This window comes from Leptodactylus fuscus, chromosome 11 (assembly GCF_031893055.1).
Source record: "Leptodactylus fuscus isolate aLepFus1 chromosome 11, aLepFus1.hap2, whole genome shotgun sequence".
Lineage (NCBI taxonomy): Eukaryota > Metazoa > Chordata > Amphibia > Anura > Leptodactylidae > Leptodactylus > Leptodactylus fuscus.
This window is the reverse complement of record NC_134275.1, coordinates 4,087,044-4,111,125: the sequence shown is the minus strand read 5'-3', so window position 1 is coordinate 4,111,125 and position 24,082 is coordinate 4,087,044. Positions and strand designations below refer to the sequence as shown.

Genomic DNA, 24,082 nt, shown 5'->3' with positions numbered 1-24,082 from the left:
ATATAATGTAAACAGGCAGTGAGATTGAAGATAAGGAACAGGAGAACAGCTTAGTAAGTGGTGAATGAAACAGGTTTCCTTAATAAGAGTTCTTACAAAGTTTCTTATATTCATATACAATGTTCATTTATGTAATGTTGATTATAACTGGAGATAGGTATTAAGAGCGGGTTCATACCTGCGCCCGGTCTCCGCTTGTCTTTGTCTTTGTAATGCCAGTCAATCCCAACATATAATCCTCTAGTGTTACATCAGTGGTTCTACAGAGAATATAGTGTCACTTCCTGGACTCCTATAGGTGTGTAATGTTCATATTGATGACCTAACGATAGACCGTCAATATTATAAAGTGGACAACCCCTTTAGAAATGAAGAGGATTTCTACCAAAAAAATAATATTTGGACTAATATTGGTTATTGAAACCGATGACCTAAAGTCACTTTATCACTTTCAGAGAAGACAATTGCAAATTAGCAACCAGAATGGAAGACCTTCCCGTTGCAAAAACTGTTCTGGCTATATCATGCATGGAAAGCTTGTAGCTGTCATACTGTATGTATACATTCTCATCATTCTTACCTTTGGCCCAAATGCCAAGAGAAGTTTAGACAACCCAAGGACTTGTCTCCACCGTGTCCCCAAGAAAGAGATTTCCTTCCGTTCTACTTGTCATGTTCATATGAATGCACTTTTTTTTTCCTAATAAACGTTCTGAAGCAGATACTAGTAAACCACCTATTAATAAAACATATGCTGGCCACGCTTTTCATTTCTATCTGGATTTTGCAGAATTTTAATATGAGCATCTTCTCATAAAACACTGTAATATCTTAATTATTCAGACAACAAAGCACCTTCAGTGTAATTGTCCCAGCTGGTAACTCAGACAAAGACCTCTCTGTTGTAGCTACGGACAAAGCTCCGAGCTGGCCGAGTTCTAGAAAGTTTAGCAAGAGAAAGGCAAGGTCCAGTCATTAAGGGTTTACGGCCCATGTGAGTTATTTTAAATCCGATGCCTTCATCTCACAGCTGGCCCTTTGAGCGGACTTGGATTCTTCTAGCTGAAATCATCAGCCGGGCGTAACAAAAGAGAGTTGCTCATTTGAAGTGAGCCGTGGATGTCATGTGCGCAGATTTCACTAGGTGCAAGCACCATTCTTAATGAGCTCTTGGCTAGCGATGGTGCTGTCCATGCTAACTTGTGTCTACTTCACAGCACTGCTAATACAGGCTGCTATGTATGTGTTAGATCTGTAAATGAGACTGGGAAACTGGATGTTGCATCATTTTCCTGGCTTTGAAGTATGGGCAGGCATCACAACAGCTTTCAATTACCGGGTATCTTCTCAGTTAAACTGTTGCGCTTCATGAGTGTTTATGTTCCATTGAAAGCAAGTGGTCAGCAGAAAACAAATAGCAAAGGGCCAGAAATGAGATGATAAAACATGCAGGACCTGATTAAGCTTGGTGGAGGCCCCTGGCCAAAAAATCTGGTGGGAGTCCCCTATGGTTTAACGTTAAAAAATATAGTAAATGGAGCTCACAAAACTATAACTGTGCCACTCCATCATGTTCTCCAGTGCTCCCAAAGACAATGAATGGAGCAATAGGGTGAATGCATTGGCCTGCTGCTCCATTAGGATGTAAGAATCTGAGCTCTGTTTTCAGAATTGGTGGTCAGACCCAGGGGCGAGGTGAGGCGGCTGCCTCAGGCGGCAGAGAGGCTAGGTTCACCACTGGTCAGACCCCACCAATCATAAAGTTCCACCTATCGTATTAAGGGATAACATTATATCTTGGTACAACCCTTTATCACCAACAGCCGAGTGACCACATACCCATATGCCAGACTTAAAGGGGTTATGCAGGATTAGAAAACATGTCTGCTTTCTTCTTCTCAGGAAGTGACATCACATTTTGTTGGTCACATGGCAATACTACAGCTCGTCACCATTCAAACTATAATACAAGATCCAGCTTTCAAGAAAGTTTTCCCAACCCCTTTAATACCATTCTCAGTATGATTGGTGTTGTTGGCCTGATGCAGAACGATATGTATATACTGTCTACCAATAAGTATATGGACCCCTGCGGTAGAATAGAAAACCAACATTTCTTCCTATCCAATAGTCAGTAGACCCCAGCAGATGTTTCCTTACTGATGGTATTGAGCGACACGATACTCCCGGATGCCCGGTGACGCTCCTGGTGTATGTCAGCCATCGGTTGGGTGCGGTTTCTCTGGCCAGCACTCGTCGGTCTCTAGCTCCCAGTTTCGGGGGTCTGCCGACTCGGAGCACATTCCACCAATCACCGTTCATCTTCCACTTCGTAATCACATAGGCCGCTGTCGATTCTGGGTAATTCAGTTCGCTTGCTAGGTCCCTTAAGGATCGACCATTACCGACAATTACCCCTTTCTCGAAATCGGACACCTCTGCATTTCGTGGCATCTTACATGTGACTAATGCTAATGCTGTTTCCTATGTAACAACGGAAGGCGCAACGTCCATCATGACCGCAGATCTCTGCATTTGCAGGCTGTCCAAATACTTACTGGTAGACAGTGTATATACAGAGACGACAATCCTCTTCCAAAATATTAGACTCATGGCCCAGAATGAAAAATGTATTTGATACAACAAATGGAAATAACTTCAGTAGAAAAATACTTAGAAAGCTGCATAATATTTCATCGAAAATGTTGGCAAAAAAGGTTGAAGCGACCAGATACAAATCTTGCACCTTATTGTTTAACACATTCCTGTGAATCCTGGCAAAACACAAAGTCAGTGAAATAGAAGCTAGACATGAATGGGTGAGAACAAAATGTATCTATAAATCATTGTTACAAATAAGCATTTCTAGCCTAAAATGGAGGAGATCTTCAAGCCCGGTGATGGATTTACCAGCAATCGATGCTCCAATATGAATGAAGAATAAATCTAGAGGCCAAATATTCACATCGGTGATAGTGATAACAGCTCTCAGAGTCATACAAGGGGACCGAGCGGGGGAACATTTTTTAGCAGGGAAATATTTCATCGGCTTTATGAATATCAATAGTATTTATAGCTAAATGGGGATCTAAGGGGTTAAAGAAACATGGATGCTTTCTATTCAACACAATGCCCCTTCAGTCCATGGGCCTGGTTTGGCAAAATTTTGTTTAAGGGTTATTCCCAATTTGTAAATGTAGGTACCACCCCGGGGTTTGTGATATTCACAGTATACGCTGGCATTACCCCAATGACTCCAACAAAAAAAGTATAAATACACAATAAAATGGCTTAACATACAATATCTCCCATGTGATACGTCGCCTTCAGCTGTCAGCCATGTGATTTATACATTTGTTTACGCCAGTTATACGGGGGTGATGTCATTGCGACAGTCAGTGTGGGTTAGTCATCTTTTGGCTTCGGTTTCATGAGATATTTTTATGATTTCATATTATAAACAAACATTTCTTATTGAATATTTATACAAGCCAATTGAGAATGTTACAAATAGTCCTGGGACCTCGACAGTCTTTTCTTAATACCCGTATTTTACGGACTATAAGGCGCACTGGACTATAAGCCGCATTGCCCATGAGCGCCTTATAGTCCGTCTCGGTTCATATATAAGGCGCACCGGACTATAAGCCGCAGTCCGGTGCGCATTATATCTTATTGAAAGCGGCGGCAGGCAGACTTTGCCAGCGGCCGCTTAACCCCCCGCGTGCCAGCCGCTTCTATTGGAAGCGCTCGGCAGGCGAGGAGGGGCTCTATCAGCAAAATCATGCTGATAGAGCCCAACCGTAAACGTTAGGTTAAACTACCCCCCCCCCCCCCCCGGTTTAAAATAAAAGCCTGAAACAGAATGTGAAACTTACCGAGCGGTGTAGGGTGGGCGGGCATTCAGGCCTCCTCTTCCTCCGATGTTCCGTCCTCCTCCGGCGCTCGCAAGCTGATAATGGCCAGGGCACATGCGCAGTAGAAGCATTATGATATTGCGCATGCGCCCCGGCCATTATCAGCGAGCGCCGGAGGAGAAGGACGGAACATCGGAGGCAGAGGAGGCCTGAATGCCCGCCCGCCCGCCCTGCACCGCTGGGTAAGTTTCACGTTCTGTTTCAGGCCGGCGTGACAGCAGGACTGCCGGACACTTCCTATTCATTTCTATGGGAGCCGACATGCGAGCGCTCCCCATAGAAATGAATGGACTGCTTTTTTCCATTCATTTCTATAGGGAGCGCTCGCATGCCGGCTCCCATAGAAATGAATAGGAAGTGTCCGGCAGCCCTGCTGTAACGCCGGCGTGTACGGCTGTGATACACGCCGGCGTTCTGTAGTGTGAATGCACCCTTACGGTGCCTTTTATGTATGTATGGAAGCGGCACGCAGTCTTTGCCGCCGCTTCCATCCATATATAAGCCGCACCGGACTATAAACCGCACTTACGATTTCTGAGGAAATCGTAGGTTTTTATGTGCGCCTTATAGTCCGGAAAATACGGTACTTTCTGTCCCCTATTAGAACTGCTCGTGTGTCTTTCCCGAGTCTTTATTAGGCCATTTCCATCTTTTCCTCACTGCTGGCTATTTAGTATTCCTGTTTGACCTTGTACCTGCTTGTTACTCGTCTCCGACCTCTGGCTCTGTTATCTGACTATGTTCCTGCCTTCCCAATCTGCCTCTCTGTTACTAGCCCTGCTTGCCTCCAAGACTTCTCTCCGCTGAATCTATTTTGTACTGCTCTGATCTCCCGTAGCCAACTGGACTGTCGACACTTCTATTGCCTGATCCTTTTGTATTCCGCTGACCTCTTGTTACCAATCGGACCGATGACCATGATTATACTCTGCCTCAAGCGCCACGGCCAAAGCCTTCTCGCCTGCAACCTCGGACGATTCCTAACCTTCTGCCAGGTCCAACACAATCCAGGTGAGTTGTTCTGCTCTTCTGGGTCTGCTTTTACCTGTGGCGCACTGAGCCTCTCGATAACTGCTAACTCTGCTGAAGGGATCTGCCAAGTCCAACCCCACCACTAGGGGCGCTGGTGAACATGTCCGAAGGCTGGACTTGGCTCTGTTGTGAGGTGTAGGGTGCTTGGTAGTGGTAGTACAGGGGTAGGGAACCTTCGGCTCTCCAGCTGTTGCAAAACTACAACTCCCAGCATACTCCATACTTGCTCTGCTGTTCTTGGAACTCCCATGGAAGTGAATGGAGCATGCTGGGAGTTGTAGTGTCACAGCAGCTGGACAGCCAAGGTTCCCTACCCTTGTCTAGACCATAGTTTATAATAGAACCTGGTTTTCTGGAACTCACCTTGTCTGTCTGAGTTTTGAACTGTATTTGATACAAAGAATACACGAACAACCAAGGAACACAATATAGTCTTGGGATTTATAAGAAATATGGTGCAAATATAGTAATTGGGCCACAATTAGAGATGAGCGAACACTAATCGAAATAGCCGTTTCGGATAGCATGCTCCCATAGAAATGAATGGAAGTGGCCGGCATGCAATCTTTGCCGCTTAACCCCCCGCGTGCCGGCTACGTCCATTCATTTCTATTCTGTTTCAAATAGTGTTCGCTCATCTCTAGCCACAATTATAGAATATATTGTAATCTTATAGATAGGAAAAATAAGAGAAGCTGTTACTTGCTTAATAACTGCCCCCCCCCCCCCAAAAAAAAAAAAAAAAAAAAAAAAACAGAATTCAAGGAACTATGCAGCAACTCAAGAAATTATTTAAGAAGTCACCACGTCGATGTAGATTTTCTCCTCTGTAAAAACAGCAAGCGATGCGAAGTAGTGTGAATCTTGTAGGACTTTTCATGTGAAGAGGGGAACGGAATGGCCGGAACGCAGATGTGAACCGAGCCCAAGTGTGGTTTGTTCAATGTCACAAAGATATTAAATCAGTTTTGGTGGGATGTAAAGGATAAAATGGTGTCCTATGACTGGTCGAAGAATTTAGCAAGTTGTCCGAGGGCACAGATTGGATATTATGAGAAGAAGTAACAGATTTACACGCAGATGTCGCCGATCTTGGCATAAGGAGTCTTATACTTGTTACTTTCCATAGGAAGGTGTAAAAATGAGACATCACTTCCAAAATGTAACAGTAATTTGTAAAGTTTTAGCATTGAGAAATAAACTGCATAGTTGTAAAGTAAGTCTGACATGAACTCGCACGATGTCTGCAGGAAGCAGAGCTGTGATTTAGGATATTGGCACCGTAGGTGTTGGAATAGATGGATGTGGGCACTGGCTGAGACGATGAGGCATTCATCCTACTTCATTAGAAGAGAGGTTAAAGGGCAGCCCCCTCAGATGAACCCTCCCGTCTGCAGCTGCCTCGCGCCTTCAGCAGTTCTTTCCTGATAAAATGAATTGGAGACTTTCCAATGGTTTTTGCCTTGAGAAAGAACTTGGTGGTGATAACAATATTATTCAAACAAGAGAGGTCTTATCTTTCTGTGCTTATAATATTCTATGGCAATTAATGACAAGTGAGATGTCTGCTAAACAGTCTATAGGGCTCCTGGAGATATGATCGGGCGGACTCCTGGTAGTCACCATTTAACCCCCAATATGGGTATGTGGGCTTTCCAAGTCAATACCTCCTAAGGTGGTCATGGTGTTGGTATCCGCTGACCAGGAAGGCCGGGGATGATGGTGCAACACCACAGAATTAGGAAAACATGGTGGAAGGACAAATGAGTCCACACAGGAATACTAAGCAATACTAAGTACAATGACATATTCAGGAACAGAAATGCATACAGGACAGAGGCCCAAAGGACAATGATACATACATAATAAGGCAACATATATATCCACACATAAATACAGACATGATTCAGGCATCAGACAGAGCTGTAGCTGAAATGCAAAAGGCAGAAGGATAGCATACAACGAATCATGAAACTGTACGATGCAAAGCCAGAAAATAGCTAGGGAAGCAGACTTATATACACACAGGAAGACATGGTGTCAGGAACTGAGCCCACTGGGTCTTGGACCCTTGACACCCTGGTTATGTTCTGCAGCCTTGCCCATTATGCCATTCAGAAGCCCGTTTGTTCTGTGTCTTGCTTTAGTCTGGTCTTTACCATTGAAGTAATTGGCTTATGGATATCACCTGCTGTGCGGCCAATCACAGGTTAGCCGGCCCCATATAAACCCACAACAGACTCCATTTTGTGCCTGATTATTCTGGCTGTTTGTTCATTGTTTACCCTGAGCCTCACCATCACTTTACTGTTTCCTGTGCACCGAACTCTGCAAATGTCTGTCCATGGACGATCCACTGCTCTTGTGCACCGAACTCTGCAAATGTCTGATTATGGCTGATCCACTGCTCTTGTATACCGAACACTGCAAATGTCTGACCACGGATGATCCACTGCTCTTGTGCACCGAACTCTGCAAAAATTTGACTATGGCTGATCTACTGTTTCTGTGCACCAAACTCTGCAAACGTCTGACTATGGCTGAACCTCTATGAATGTCTGACCATGGTTTCTGCTACTCCTCAGGTACTCTTCCTGCATCTCCTACTATTTAAGTACTGTCTCATTTGCTTCACTAATCTGGAGTCCACTCCAGATCTGATAACTAGTATTGTTACGCATGGAATGGCAAGGACTGGCTAAATAGGTGAGGACACTAATTCTTAAAGGGATGATCTCACAAAGTGAAGACTACAGGACCTTTCTCCTGCACATTCAACCTTAAGGAAGACATTGAAGTGACTGGGAGCGCTGGAAATAGCCAAGTCCAGCGCTCACCTATTGCCAGGCATGGGAACGCCAACCACCGCCAGTCCTGCCCATATTCTGCCTAGATGTCTGGGAGAAAGGTCCTGCAATCTTCACTTTGCGGGACAGGAGTTTGCACCGAGGTAGCCAGGCAGCTAGATCTAATACACATGTAATATGCCAGAAAGCAACTGGCGTTACATCAATAATCGCTGCGACTGTGAAAGTTACCAAATTGCAATTGATATCGGCAAATGTAACTGGTTTTCAACCAACATCATATGTCAATGTTCTCTCCTCCTTCTGCATTATACTTAGATTTGTACATGTGTGAACACTGCCTTATCGCTGATATATCACAGGTAAAGGCAATATTCACATTGAAGCCGCACACATAAGAGTATCACCCGATACAACGGCTTTTACTGACAGAATTGGCCGCCACGGCCTATAAAAATATATTTTTATTATACAGACAAATATCAGGTTTCTGTATTTCCTTTTCGTTGAAGAAAGAATGTTTGATGTTTCCGCATCGGGGCTATCAATCCTCTGGCGGGACGGGACTACACCCCTGTACACCCCTGTATACCCCTGTACACCCCTGTATACCCCTGTACACCCTGTACACACCAGGGTCACATAAAGATCACAGGAAAACAGCAACACTTACCAAAACCGCTTATTCTACAAATTACTGGCAATATTTGTGAAGAACACATTTACTGCTGTATGATTCCGGGTGTGGGGTCAATATCCAGAGGATAACGTTATAAATATCCAGACTGGAATTTGGGACACCTAGTACGACCGCAGTTAACCGTGACTGTGCTGGACAATTTTGTGCGGCAGGGGCAAGGCTACAACCTGCTCTTACTTTGCAGTTGGTGAGTGATTAATAATATGAAATACAGCGGCCCATCAAGTTACAATATTATTTGCTTCTAGAACTATCAGACCATCCCGTCTATAACTCTATGGAAACAAGTAATTGGCTGGAAGACCAAAAATATGAAAAAATGAGGATTCAAGAACAATCAGAAAGCAAATCCTCACATGTCAGGGTCTTGTACAGTGCACATGAAAAATAACATGGAGCCCTGGTGTGCAAAGGAGCAGAAGGAAAGAACATGAAATACTACGCTATACTATAGAGGGGCGATACTAGTCAGCAACACTTTACTAAGTCAGTGACCTGACAATGTGTGCTGAGTCTGGTTACTAGTTACAGTGGTCCAGGAATGACCATTGTACTGTATATTGGAAATATTGTATCCTGAGACCATTGTAACTGAGCGTACCAAATAAATGGAGTGAAAGCAACAATAGGATGAATCCTAGGCAGGGGTGAGCCTGCTCCTTTCGCCGCCCGAGGCTAACTGCAGAAAGCCGCCCCCCCCCCCTGCCGGAGGAGGGGGCGGATCGGGGGGGCGTGGCTGGGCGGATCAGGGGCGTGTCCAGGTGAAGGGGCGGGGCTTAGCCCCGTTCGCCGGCAGAGAGTAGGCCCGGAGACTGCCTACTCTCTGCCTGAGCGTGGGGGGAGGCCACTGGAGCAGCGCTGCTCCAGTGGCCTCCCCAAACCACCGCTCGGTGATAAGCTAACTGGCTTAGGTTAGCAAAAATGCCGCCCTCCCTGAGGCCCTGGCATAGTGCCGCCTGAAGCGCTTGCTTCAGGTCGCCTCATGGGAGGTGCGGCACTGATCCTAAGATTACAGGTGAGATGAACCCCTAGCCTTAGTGCGAGGAACCTGACGCAACAATAATCACTGTAAGTCTTGGGCAACTAGAATCCCCAGGCACTGAGGCAAAAACAGTCCAGAGTGGGCTACGCTATCCTAACCGGAGTGGAACCAGACCCCGGAGTTCTTCACCAGAGCTCTTGATGGTGGAGTTGGACTTGGTAAAATCCAGAGAACTCCGCACACCCAGCAAACTCCAAGTAAAGAGGACCCAGAAAAACCCAGACGCTAGCACCAGTGGAGTTCAGGAGAGCGGATTAGCACGGAGAAACAGGCGTACAGGGCAAGCAGGTAATCCAGAGATCAAAGTAGGTTCCAGAGGAAGCCAAAGCCTAGTCAATCAAGCCGAAATTGGTGCACAGGAGGTCATATAGTAGCAGGAGGGAGAGGCTAAGTGTAGTCAGGAGCGCCGGGTCATACACAGGAGGTTACAGAGTAGCCAAAACAGGAGTCAGACAGGAGAGGTCAGGAAAAGCCAAAGGTCATGCACAGGAGGTCAGGTAAATTCCGGACCAGGACATTCAAGAAGAGATTTTCTGTAAAGCAAGCCAGGGGTCATACACATACAAGATATATCAGGAGCAGGAGAATGCTGTGGAGCGGATTCCTTGGGAAAAAAACGAATAACCAGTGGTGGACCAGGGCCAGAATGAGGCCTAAATAGCCGGAACCCCTGCAGAGCCCAGAAGAGGTTCTGACCCTCCTGCCTCAGGGTCCGGCGCTGAGCACAGAGCGGCCTGGGATCCTCTATGTGGCACAGCGGAGACCCCGGCCCCACCTAACACTTAGATTCTGCTCATAGTGGAGGTTCTGGCCACTTCTCTTGTCCCTATATATCGTATCCCACACTCACCTAGGTAGATAAGAAATGAGGAACCACAAATTAGAAAACTTTTGACTATGAATTCCCCTTTTGTTACACTCAATCTAGAGATTTGCCCAATGGAGCAACATAAACACCTTTTCCTGAACAGCCAAAACCTCAGCAAACACATTAAGGGCGACAGATGTGACGTCAGCTCAGGCTTTATTAGGCCGAGCCTTTCCAGACGTCTAATAAAATTTCTCAATAGTAGTTTTGCAAAGGTGAGAATAATGTCCATTGAACAAATCGCTGAGGGTGTTGAAAATAGAAATGTGGCGCTGAGTAGACACAAATCCTTCCTATACAAGGGGGTGGGAGTGCAGGAGTATATCTTCAATATAGGTTTTGCACAGTGAACCGGCAACAAAGTAGCGACTTGTACGAGCCAAGTGGAATCTACAACATCCAGGTTTCCAGAACAACGTTCATTCATTAGTTGTCTATGGAGGAGTTTTGGCCCAATTAGGCTTCTGTAGCAATAAACGGCTCACGTCAGGTTGCCATAGTAATAGGATGTCGGAACCTGACCCTATAGATTAAGGATCGGCCGTTTTCATTACTTTGGGTAAAAAGTAGATCTTATTCATTACAATAAAGTAATTTCAATGCCGAGAGATCCTGATACAGCGCTCTATGGAGGGATTCTTAAAGGGGTTTGATATTATACAACATGACACTAATGGGGGCTTCTTTTATGTTGTCTCCGACAGTGATGTCCTATTACTTGTCTACCTGTTGGTGACTATGGGGTTATTAGGCCGGACAACGTTGTCAATAGGACATCGAAATGCATAGCTGGATGTTGGCGTTCTCATGTGATGTCTCTATGGTGATTTGTGCCCAAATTCTAGAATTTTCCAGGGCTTCTATCATACAAGGGATCCCTTCAAAGTTAAGGCCATGATCATACACCGAGACGGAACTTGAAGCTCCTGGGCCCCAATGAAAAACTTGTAATGGGCCCCAACCTACCATGTGCCATTTAGGATAAAGGCAGTGATATAATAATGGGGCCCCTTCAGTGTCCAAGGCCTGACAATGACTGCTATTACGGCACCCCCTATGGCTATGTGGCCGACCATACACTTTGATGCCCATTACAGAGGACTAGAATTCTTCATGATAGTCTAATAAACACTGATGATGTCACTGTCTATATGGCCGCTCCCTCTGGGCTCCAGTGCTGCCGGCTCTCAACACACCCACGGCCAATTTGCTGTGGTCTCTGACCTGTCCTATCATGAGCTTCAGCCAAGACACCAACCTTGCAAGTCTCCAGATGCCACCACCTGTGAAGAAGGACACACAGACACTTGCTCCTCAGTTCTCCTCTGATGTAGATGATGCAGAGACAGTTTTCAGGGATGCACTGCCTAAAACCGGAAAACCCGCTCTCACCCGCGTCTAGAATGCATGAACCAATTGACATCTCTACAAGTGGAGAACTAGCTCCATTCCTTAAGCTGTCGAACTAGTTTCCAAGCTTGTGACACAGTCCCCTGAAGTGTGTGGGAACAGGCCCTTAAATACAGAGCTGCTCCCGCCTTGTGCACCCTGGGCAACGTCTTACATCATTGGTTCCAATAATGGGGGAGCAACAAACAACTTCTCCTATGGTGCAACTTTGTTCCAGCTCTAGGGAGTCAGTGCACGTGAATATTATCGAGTTGTCAGCACACCATCTAACTCCATCTAGCCAGCACTGACTTTGCAGGGACACAACCTTTGACAAGCAAAGGGGCAACACCCAATTGTCAATTTTATTCCTAAATACTGAAAGAAATAACAGAGGAATGTGCAATGCAGAGATATGAGAAAATACGGCTACGGTTGCTCTTTAAAAACCCAGTTTGACCACAATATAAGTAGCTGCAAGCGACATATTGCACCTCCCGGGGTGCACCTAACACAGGTTGCAGCAGCTGGTGAGGCAAGAAAGTGATTAATAATCCTATAATAATAAACCTGTCAGCTATAAACCAAAACAAGGCTCGGAAAATATCAAGTAGAACTAAATTACAGAAACACAAGGCGCATGAGAAGCCCTGACCTGATCTGGCCCAGTCTAAGGCATGGAAATTATAAACTTCATCTTTCTTCTGAAAACATTGTATAAATGTTCTGGGTGAAGAGAAGCAGGTGCAAGTCATGTAAATCTACAACCGTCTCCTGACTACCCTGACAGTGACTATATTACTGGATTCTGCAACGTAATCCTGAAAAAGAAGTGGTCAGCAAAGTGCTGCCACCTCCTGGTCCTAATGCAAACCACGGGAACTGACAATAACGAGAGGCAAGAGTTCTGGGGAGATGCAGCTTCATCCTGAAAGAGAAGGTGACCTTGAAATATCACAATATCCCAGAAATAACTTATGAATATATGATGCACAAATATCTCAGTATGCATAAGGATCAATATCCAGTCCAGAGGTTGTCTGGTCTTTTTTTTTTGTTTTTTTTGATGACCTATCCTTAGGATAAATATCTGATCGTCAAGGGACCGATCATCTGTACGAAGCTGCTTCTGCCCGTCCAGTACACAATATGGCAGACAGTTCCGTCTGTTGTCTAGCGGCCGATGCCTTCAATGAGTGCCGGACCACTAGACAATGGACGTAGCTTCCTGCCCCTTATGCTATATTGGACAGGCCGTTGGCAGCGGTTCCATACAGATGACCAGGTGTCGCCCCCTATTGATCAGATGTTTATGGCCTATCCTGCTGCAGCCTCACTCCACAGAATCCCTCCATCCTTATATGCTCACCAAATTTTGGCATTCAAATTTTAGTTTTCTCTTATACAATGAAAGGTTCTGTATCATAAATTTTTTTGCACCTGTCTCACTACTGTGCACCAGAGGACAGGGGTAATACAGTTACTGTGCACAGTCTGCCAGACATCAGACCGGAAACAGGTTTAATCAGACTTAGTGTGGTTTGGGCGACCTATGGGCCCCCTGGTACTCCAGACGCAGCTACAACCAGTACAACCCTTATGGGCATCTTAAGGCTCCCTGACCTGGGTGCAGCTGCACCTTATGCAACCTCTTAACCTACACCCTGATTCATAATTGCCAATACTCTGGAGAAGCAGGTCTGTAATGGGGAGAGAAGAGCAATCTGAACTAAAGATGAGACCGGGAATACATTTCAGACCACCCAAGGCTCCCTGCAGGCGCTGTAGCTAAAATGAATAGCAAGTAAATATCCCCTTTAGGCGCTGACTTACATAAGTAATAGACATTGACTCCACTAGGAGATGATATCCCAAATCAATGTAAAGAATATCTATCTTTATGAAAGGGTTCCCAAAAAAGTCACTCAGAGAATTGTACTTAAGTATCAGCTTGTAGTGTCACCGATCCATCAATACAAACACCAAAGCATGATCTATACTAATATCCTTCTACCATACAAGGGCAATATGCAGCAAAACACTGGAACATGTCATGAAACTCTATACACCCAGGGTTGTGGAGGATATTTGGCAGGGGGGTATACAGTGCCCCAGCCCTCCTTCATTCCCTTGGCCCTTTTACAAACCACATAGAAGAAGAAATGACTGTCAGGCAGCAATACGCCACCGGGACGGAAAATGTCAGAGACTAAATAATCCGATTGGATGGTTCTGATCTTACAGTATGGGGGTATATCTGAGTATATAACACACTCGCCTCTGACGTCTGCATTGTGCGGCCATCTTCAATGTCGGGTCTGGATTAGTAAAAGTAAATCTGAAGTTTTAAGACAGATCTGTAGAGAACATCTAGGAAACAGTGACCTCAAAACAACAGACTCCAATCCGGATGGAAGCCACTGACTATATAATAGGTTGGAATTGACTATTTACTCAGTATTACCTGTAAGAGATATAATGTTGCAATATCAGTAATATAATAAAACATCTCAATAAGTGACAAGGATGTATATTGTTAGATTTCCATCTGATTGAATCCCTTCACACTATATAGATACATAATAGTTATAAGGGCTGCAAATCCAGGACTTAGGTTTAGCACAAAATGGAACCATTGAAAAATATTGCTTGTCCCACAAAAAAATTCTCATATAGAAGTAATGAACTAATGGCTGAATTTAATAAGTTGAAAACTGTGAATTCAAATCCAGAATTTAGACTATGATGATTCTTTTACATGAAACAAAAAAAAGTGAATGGGCTGAATAAGTCTCGGGCATGGCTGTGTTTTGTATTAACTTTAATAGGCATTGTGGTGTCAACAAACTTTACATAAATCAATTGTACAGGAGATTATAAGACACTTTGTAACATGTCTTATCAGAAAAAGATCAATCTTTGTGCTCTTTATCAGGCTGCTCTGCTCCCTTCACTCTGCTAAACTGACTTTCACTCTGACAGCTTTGCTACCTTTGTCTTGTGATAGACTGAATGTCTCTGATGACAGGTCTATAGAAATCTTTTGCATGCGTGGACGAGTCAGCAGAAACAGAGGCTAAGTCTGAGGCTAAATAACAACTATCTATCACAATCAATGTACTTTATTCACATCAGTACAGGTGTAACATCTCTGCCTGTTCGGGTCTCTGCTCAGGTGCTGCAGCGCAGGAGACATGTGCGGTTTGATAATTTGCTTAAAATTTTTAGTTGCACTGTGTGAACACGGCTCTAGTTCTGTGATTGTATTTGCACCACACCCGTCTTCTGCCCTTGTTGCCTCTGTCCATTAAGTGGTTAAATTTTGTCCTGCCTGTGATTGACAGCCTGCCTTCCTGTCATTTCCAGGGGCGGGTTCTTCCTCCCCTATTTAGTCTTTGCTCACAGTCACACTGGTGCCTGTTATTGCCTCGTGCTTGCTGGCTTCCCTTTCTGTATATTTACTTGCATTCTTATCCTTGACCTCTGGCTTCCCTACTGACTATTCTTTGGACTCCGATTTGGCACTGCATCGCTCGACAGTTTACTGACCCTTGGCTAGCTGACCTCCCTTTGTTGTTGTCCGTCTTGTCTGTGTTTTGTGTCTCACATATACAGGGAGGGACTGTCTTCGTGGTTGCCGCCTATTACGTAGGATAGGGCCTGGCAATAGGAAGGGACAGTGGGGGCTTCAGCTTAGGGCTCACTGTCCCTTGTGCCCCTTTCTCCAGGTTTCGCCAGCAGCTACTGGGGAATTGCTGTTCTAGCAATTCCATAACAACAGGTCAGTACTTCTCGGTCATCTCCATCCCAAAAACATCTCCAGAATACACCCTTTCCTTACCAGAGATACATTAAAGACACTTATTGTCTCTCTGATTCACTCTCGTCTTGACTCTCGTAATTACGAATCGGTCTTTCCCTTACTAAACTCTCCCCTCTACAATCTATTCTGAATGCAGCGGCCAGGCTCATCTATCAGGCTAGACACTACAGCGATGCCTCTGGTCTGTGCCGGTCATTACATTGGCTGCCTATTCATTATAGAATAAAATATAAAGTTCTCCCCCTCCCCCACAAGGCTCTCCATAATGCTGCACCTCCCTCATCTCTGTCTACCGCCCAACCCGTGCTCTCCGCTCACTCAATGACCTAACACTTCCATCCTCTATTATCAGAACCTCCCCCGCTCGTATACAAGACTTCTCCCGAGCTGCACCACTTCTCTGGAATGCTCTACCCCGGACAATCAGATTAACTCCCAATTTCTACAGCTTCAAACGCAAACTGAAGACGCATCTTATCAGACAGGCCGATCACATTTCCTAATGTAAACTCTTACATAGAATCCCTAAAATGAAGCCTGATGGCTGTGTCCACCATTGTGCATATCGCGGAAGAGGAGAGCACAAGGGACCAGAGTGTTAACCCAATAGTTGACTCTACATACATGGGTGCTCACCAACATTAGAGGAACAAAACAGCATAAAATGAACTTTATACCTCTCATCCGTCTTATTGGTAAGTCCTATAGACATATCTGACTTGAGGTGGTGTCTGGTGGGATCTTGGGGTGTTGGCTACTTTTACAGACTGGGACCAGATTCTTACCTTTCAAGTAATGTAAGTTGTAAATACAAGACGTTGTGTCATCCCTTAAGATCGCTGTTCCGTAGCCTCCATTTCTTTCTCACAGCCTTTCTGAACCTGGAGAGTAACCGGCTGGATTATCCTTCTGCAATCCCCGCTGAGGTATTTTTGGATACCCTAGGGAATCGCCTCAAACAGACGACCTAATGTTCACTCCAAAGGCTTCTCTGTAAAGAAAAATCATAATAATTCCCTTGTGTTCGGTTTGTCTACGTTCCAGTGTGCCGAGGAAGTGAAAGAAACCTTTCAAGAAAGTCTTACAGGAGATCGCTGGAAAGCCACCCCACCAGTGGAGTTCCAGAAGGAAGCTCCGCATTGAATATTAATGAAGCCGACCGGTGACTTTGATGTGTCATTGAAGAAGTAGGAAAGCACAAATCACACCGGACCACACAGAAGGGATGAGTGTGCAGAATCACCCCAGTGCACACTTTGTCTCCGTCCATCGCCGCTCTCAGGCCTTTGTCGAAGCCGTAAATCAGTTACAGCCTCCGGCAACCCGTCCGGACTTCTATGTGCTAAGATTGACTTTATCTGTATTACTTATCTGATCATTCTGCTTTCATTCCACTCATTTCTTCTTATTTTAGATGACATTTTGGGCTCTTCAGAACTTACATGGAGTTATGGTCTCCAGTGATAATGGCTTCAGAAGGCAATGGTCGTCTTGAAACCCAGTGAGACCACTCTATTATCCTCCATTGTGTCTTTACAGAGCTGAGAAACCTCTACAAATATAGAAATTATAGAAATATAGAAATAATAATAATAATAGAAATTATACTGTAGTTATTAGTAGTAGTTATCACATACGTAAGTCTCCTACAGCAGGGGTCCTCAACCACCAGTCCGCAGACCAGGACCGGTTCGTTGGGGTTTTTTTGCCGGTCCTTGGGGCGGCAGGCTGGACTCACTCTTAGCTGGATATTTTGCACTAGGCCATGTTACTATGGTAATGTGTAAACTCGGGTAGTGAGGCATCCTGTATCTTCTAAGGACGCCACACTACCCGATAGTTTACACGTTATCATAGCAACGTGGCCTAGTGTGCAGTATCCAGCCTCGCTGTCGCTTACTATAGCAGTGTGGCCTAGTGTGAAGTATCCAGCCTCAGTGTCGCTTACCATAGCAATGTGGCCCATACCCCCCAACTTTTGAAGAATCGAAAGAGGGAGAAAATGTGCAGCGCACCGTGGAAAATTTAGCCCCGCCCACTTTTGTGTTGACTCCGCCCACTCGTTAATTTTTCATGTGCCCGCACACAATATAATCCTCCTACAGTCACCCGTAAATTATATGTCCCCCCTCTATCTCTCCCCCAGTTTCATATACACCCTTCATCTGCCCACAGTTTCATGTCCCCCCCTCCATCTCTGCCCCCAGATTCATGTCCCCACATCTCTGCCCCCAGTGTCATGCTGTCCTCTCCATCTCTGCCCCCAGTGTCATGCCATCCTCTCCATCTCTGCCCCCAGTGTAATGCCGTCCTCTCCATCTCTGCCCCCAGTGTAATGCCGTCCTCTCCATCTCTGCCCCCAGTGTAATGCCGTCCTCTCCATCTCTGCCCCCAGTGTAATGCCGTCCTCTCCATCTCTGTCCCCAGTGTCATGCCGTCCTCTCCATCTCTGCCCCCAGTGTCATGCCGTCCTCTCCATCTCTGCCCCCAGTGTAATGCCGTCCTCTCCATCTCTGCCCCCAGTGTCATGCCGTCCTCTCCATCTCTGTCCCCAGTGTCATGCCGTCCTCTCCATCTCTGCCCCCAGTGTAATGCCGTCCTCTCCATCTCTGCCCCCAGTGTAATGCCGTCCTCTCCATCTCTGCCCCCAGTGTCATGCCGTCCTCTCTATCTCTGCCCCCAGTGTAATGCCGTCCTCTCCTTCATCTGCCCCCAGTGTAATGCCGTCCTCTCCATCTCTGCCCCCAGTGTAATGCCGTCCTCTCCATCTCTGCCCCCAGTGTCATGCCGTCCTCTCCATCTCTGCCCCCAGTGTCATGCCGTCCTCTCTATCTCTGCCCCCAGTGTAATGCCGTCCTCTCCTTCATCTGCCCCCAGTGTAATGCCGTCCTCTCCATCTCTGCCCCCAGTGTAATGCCGTCCTCTCCTTCATCTGCCCCCAGTGTAATGCCGTCCTCTCCATCTCTGCCCCCAGTGTAATGCCGTCCTCTCCATCTCTGTCCCCAGTGTCATGCCGTCCTCTCCATCTCTGCCCCCAGTGTAATGCCGTCCTCTCCATCTCTGTCCCCAGTGTCATGCCGTCCTCTCCATCTCTGTCCCCAGTGTCATGCCGTCCTCTCCATCTCTGCCCCCAGTGTAATGCCGTCCTCTCCATCTCTGCCCCCAGTGTAATGCCGTCCTCTCCATCTCTGCCCCCAGTGTAATGCCGTCCTCTCCATCTCTGTCCCCAGTGTCATGCCGTCCTCTCCATCTCTGCCCCCAGTGTCATGCCGTCCTCTCCATCTCTGCCCCCAGTGTAATGCCGTCCTCTCCATCTCTGTCCCCAGTGTCATGCCGTCCTCTCCATCTCTGCCCCCAATGTAATGCCGTCCTCTCCATCTCTGCCCCCAGTGTCATGCCGTCCTCTCCATCTCTGCCCCCAGTGTAATGCCGTCCTCTCTATCTCTGCCCCCAGTGTAATGCCGTCCTCTCCATCTCTGCCCCCAGTGTAATGCCGTCCTCTCCATCTCTGCCCCCAGTGTCATGCCGTCCTCTCCATCTCTGCCCCCAGTGTCATGCCGTCCTCTCTATCTCTGCCCCCAGTGTAATGCCGTCCTCTCCTTCATCTGCCCCCAGTTTCACATTCCACCTCCACATTAAACTTACCTTCTCCTCCACTCCCTCGCCGCTCTCTGCGCACCTCTCTCGCTGACACATGCGGCTGAAGCGAGGAGCTGACCTGTGTCAGCTCCTCGCTTCGCCGCTGTCGCCGGCTACTGGCTTGTAGACGATATGTGACACGTGATGTGTCATGTGACACATCGCGTCTACAAGCCAGGAGCAGCGGCGAAGCGAGGAGCTAACCTGTGTCAGCTCCTTGCTTCAGCCGCATATTTGTTCAACTCAGATCTGCGTCCTCTGGACGCAGATCTGAGTTGAAATCGGGACATACCTCCCTCCAACCGTGACCGCGGGACATGTCACCCAAATCGTGACTGTCCCGCAGAAATCGGGACGGTTGGGAGGTATGACATGGCCTAGTGTGAAGTATCCAGCCTCGGTGTCTAGTGATTTGGCGTGTCCACTCAGATGCTCGTGTCATGCCTGCCTGCCCTGCAGAGCATCCTGATGGAGATTCTTCCCGTCCACATGGTGACGCCTGTCACTAATTGGAGTCGAGAAGGATTTTTTTTCGCCTGAAATGGGGCAATTGGCCGGAGCCTCATGGGGTTTTTTGCCTTCCCCTGGATCAGCACTGTATAGGACTGTAGGGTTATAGGTTGGACTTGATGGACTGATGTCTTCATCCCACCTCATCTACTACGTCCCTATGACTTTCCATAGATGTCAGTGTATACCCTTCTACCTCTGGTCGGCCGTCATACACCAATGGCGTCCCTCATTTTCACCCATGAATGTTATAATTTGTCATTTTCCTTTTCTACAGCAGGTCAAACATCCTTCCTCTTACACAAACAGCTTCTTTCCTCAGTGCAGTTTGCGGTTTTCTGTGCGATCCAAAGCAAACATCAATGTCCACACTTAGAAATGTCCTATCTGTGCCAGGCGTTCACACGTCGTATTTACAGCACACAGTTCTACAGAAAGAAAGAAATGAGAAGTAGACACAACGCGTTTCCTGCTCAGCATCTCATTACAACCCCTCACTGTCATTTACTATTAGATGTGACACTTTTACTGATCCGAGGACTTGTTTCTTGGTGTGACCGTCTTCTCTGCTCCCCGTCACCCACTGACATTGTCAGCACTTCTTCTACTGATCGGTAGATTTCTTCAAGCTTTTTGCTAAATCAACTTTTACGAGATTTACTGTCAGGTTAGTTGATTTCTGGGAGAAGAAACGTGAACAGCTCATAGAGTTCCTGAGTATTCAGTCCAGAATCCCTGCCATGTTCTGGTAACATCCTGATCCGGAACACGTCTTATACAATAACACTATAAACCTCTAAACCTGCCATGACCTTTGGCTTTTAGTTCGTTCTCATGTGTTCCCAATAAAAGAGATTAAAACAATTAAGAAATGTGGTGTAATTAGGGGGTGGAGAGGTGCAATGGCACACAGGCCCAGGAGCCTTCGGCTAAGTTCACACAGGGGGGCGGGCGGTAGGCGGATTGTGGCACCGAGAGTGATGGGGGAGCCCCGTCACTCTCAGGTCAAAACCCGCCTGCCACGACTGTCACGGTCGCAGCTTCCCCTCCCCCCCAGAGTCGGCCCGGAGGTTGCTGCCGCCAGGTGGACGCCCAAAGAAAGGGCAGCCCACTTCTTTTTTCCGTGAGCCACTCACAGACAAAAGTAGCCTAGCGGTCTACATAGACCACCATTGTGAGGGGGCGGATTATGACGTGGATTACGCACCATGATCCGCCCCCTCTGGGCCCTTAGGGGCCCATAAGCACTGACCCATAAGGTTCATAGAGGTCTCCTATACTTCTAGGTCCATAAGTCGCCCTCACCTTTCTGAATCCCTCTGATCACTTGAAGTTTGTGCATTAGAGATGTATTATCCCTGTCCTCTGGTGAACTGGAGTGAGAAGATGTATGATGCTTAGCCCGCCACTGTCAAAAAAGAGAAAATTAACCTTTTCATTCCAAATGGAAGAACTGGTCAGACTATAGTAAATGATGGATTCTGGGGAGGGGGTAATAGCAAAATAGGGAAGAAAATTGCTGTGTGGAAGGTGCGGGGGGGGGGGGGTCTTGTGATTCGGGACCTATGATATAGTCTGCAAGTACATCATAGGAAGATGCCAGGAATGCTAAACTACATACATGTGCACATCTTTTTTTTTTTTCCGTGCGTCTTGCGACCACCTCAAGGACATCCTGACCAGGGTTTCATCTTGAGAAGGTTGAGTGCGTTAATATATTCTTCCCTTTATTCCAACCACCTCTTTGATCTTTACACGTTGATTCTCTGACCGCTCCTTTTCTCCAGTTGATCTTCCGTTTTGATAAGTCACAAGGTGTCTCTTTCTTCTCCTCGCCCTTGATGTTCCAGTCTTCTTTGATACAGTAGTGTATCCAATTCTACTCTATGTAACAGGCCTGCACGGACCAGCGCACCCCGACTCTTGTCCTAATTCATTACATGTTGTAGTCTCATGTGACTTCCATAGCCATCCTTCTTCCATATTGGTCCATACATTTGCTCATTCCACCCTGAAGATGGGGCAGACACTGTATTATGTAAAATGTTTAAATAAAATCTTGCTTAGATGCCATAAAATTACTCAGAACTGAATTCTAGACATAAAACCAGGAAGGTAAACATCACTATTAATAATACTAACACTTTGAGTTGTTGATATTACATTACAAGTGTTGTAATCCCAGGAGAGGAATGCTCAAGGTTTGTGTTACAATTTCCAACTTATTTTTTTTCACCAATTTGTGACTTTTTGCAATCTTCCAGATCTATTTATGCAGGACTGGGTGGAAGGGAATGGGGGCAGGATAAGATTTGCTATTATATACACCAGTAATTGGGCTGAAATACTCTAATAATTTACCAATGACTTCAATTACAGGAATTTGAGAGCAAGAACTGACATTATGTTGCCAAATTCTAGAAGTATTCAGTAAACATTATAAAGAAGGAAAGCGATGTGAATCTTTTACATGAAAGTGAGTTTTGTTGCGATAACATAGAAGCGATGGATTCTACTCTAATTATTACTAGGATTGTATAGACAGTATATGTATGTAGAATTCTCCAGCTCACCATGTGTCGCTCAGGTGTCATAGACTTGTAGTCCCATCGCTGCAACGTTACGTCCTTCTGTACTTAGACTGTACAACAGCTCCCCCTATCAACAACTGAGACTCAATGCATTGCAAAGCTGATCGTGTGTGAACAGGAGGGAATTTCACCTTCATGATTTTTTTTCTACTGCATCCTTTGCTAAACATGGTCTATTATGTTGTGGGCTGATATTTTTGCAAAAGACACCAAAGTACAGAATATACCTGATAATAGATTGTGGGGCCTGATGGTGTATTAATGTATATACGCTACAGGTCCTATCTCATATCTATCTATCTATCTATCTATCTATCTATCTCCTATCTATCTATCTATCTATCTATCTATCTATCTATCTATCTATCTCCTATCTATCTATCTATCTATCTCCTATCTATCTATCTATCTATCTATCTATCTAACTATCTCCTATCTATCTATCTATCTATCTATCTCCTATCTACCTATCTATCTCCTAATCTATCTATCTATCTATCTATCTATCTATCTCCTATCTACCTATCTATCTCCTAATCTATCTATCTATCTCCTATCTATCTATCTATCTATCTATCTATCTATCTCCTATCTATCTATCTCCTATCTATCTATCTATCTATCTATCTATCTATCTATCTATCTCCTATCTATCTATCTATCTATCTATCTATCTATCTCCTATCTATCTATCTATCTATCTCCTAATCTATCTATCTATCTATCTATCTATCTATCTATCTCCTATCTATCTATCTCCTATCTATCTATCTATCTATCTATCTATCTCCTATCTATCTATCTATCTATCTATCTATCTATCTATCTATCTCCTATCTATCTATCTAACTATCTCCTATCTATCTATCTCCTATCTATATCCTATCTATCTATCTATCTATCTATCTATCTATCTATCTATCTCCTATCTATCTATATATCTATCTATCTATCTATCTCCTATCTATCTATCTATCTATCTATCTATCTATCTATCTCCTATCTATCTATCTCCTATCTATCTATCTATCTATCTATCTATCTATCTATCTATCTCCTATCTATCTATCTATCTCCTATCTATCTATCTATCTATCTATCTATCTATCTATCTATCTATCTCCTATCTATCTATCTATCTATCTATCTCCTATCTATCTATCTATCTCCTATCTATCTATCTATCTATCTATCTATCTATCTCCTATCTATCTATCTATCTCCTATCTATCTATCTATCTATCTCCTATCTATCTATCTATCTATCTATCTATCTATCTCCTATCTATCTATCTATCTATCTATCTCCTATCTATCTATCTATCTATCTATCTATCTATCTATCTATCTATCTCCTATCTATCTCCTATCTATCTATCTCCTATCTATCTATCTATCTATCTATCTATCTATCTATCTATCTATCTCCTATCTATCTATATATCTATCTATCTATCTATCTCCTATCTATCTATCTATCTATCTATCTATCTCCTATCTATCTATCTATCTATCTATCTATCTATCTATCTATCTATCTCCTATCTATCTATCTATCTATCTATCTATCATCTATCTATCTCCTATCTATCTATCTATCTATCTATCTCCTATCTATCTCCTATCTATCTATCTCCTATCTATCTATCTATCTATCTATCTATCTATCTATCTATCTCCTATCTATCTATATATCTCCTATCTATCTATCTATCTATCTATCTATCTATCTATCTATCTCCTATCTATCTATCTATCTATCTC

At 45.0% G+C, this 24,082-nt stretch overlaps 1 protein-coding gene across 1 annotated transcript in view; it reads right to left on the bottom strand.

Moving 5' to 3' along the window:
* TMEM164 (transmembrane protein 164) overlaps positions 1-24,082 on the bottom strand; it is a 322,941-nt gene that overhangs the window by 142,323 nt on the left and 156,536 nt on the right. The gene's annotated exons all lie outside the window — the stretch shown is intronic.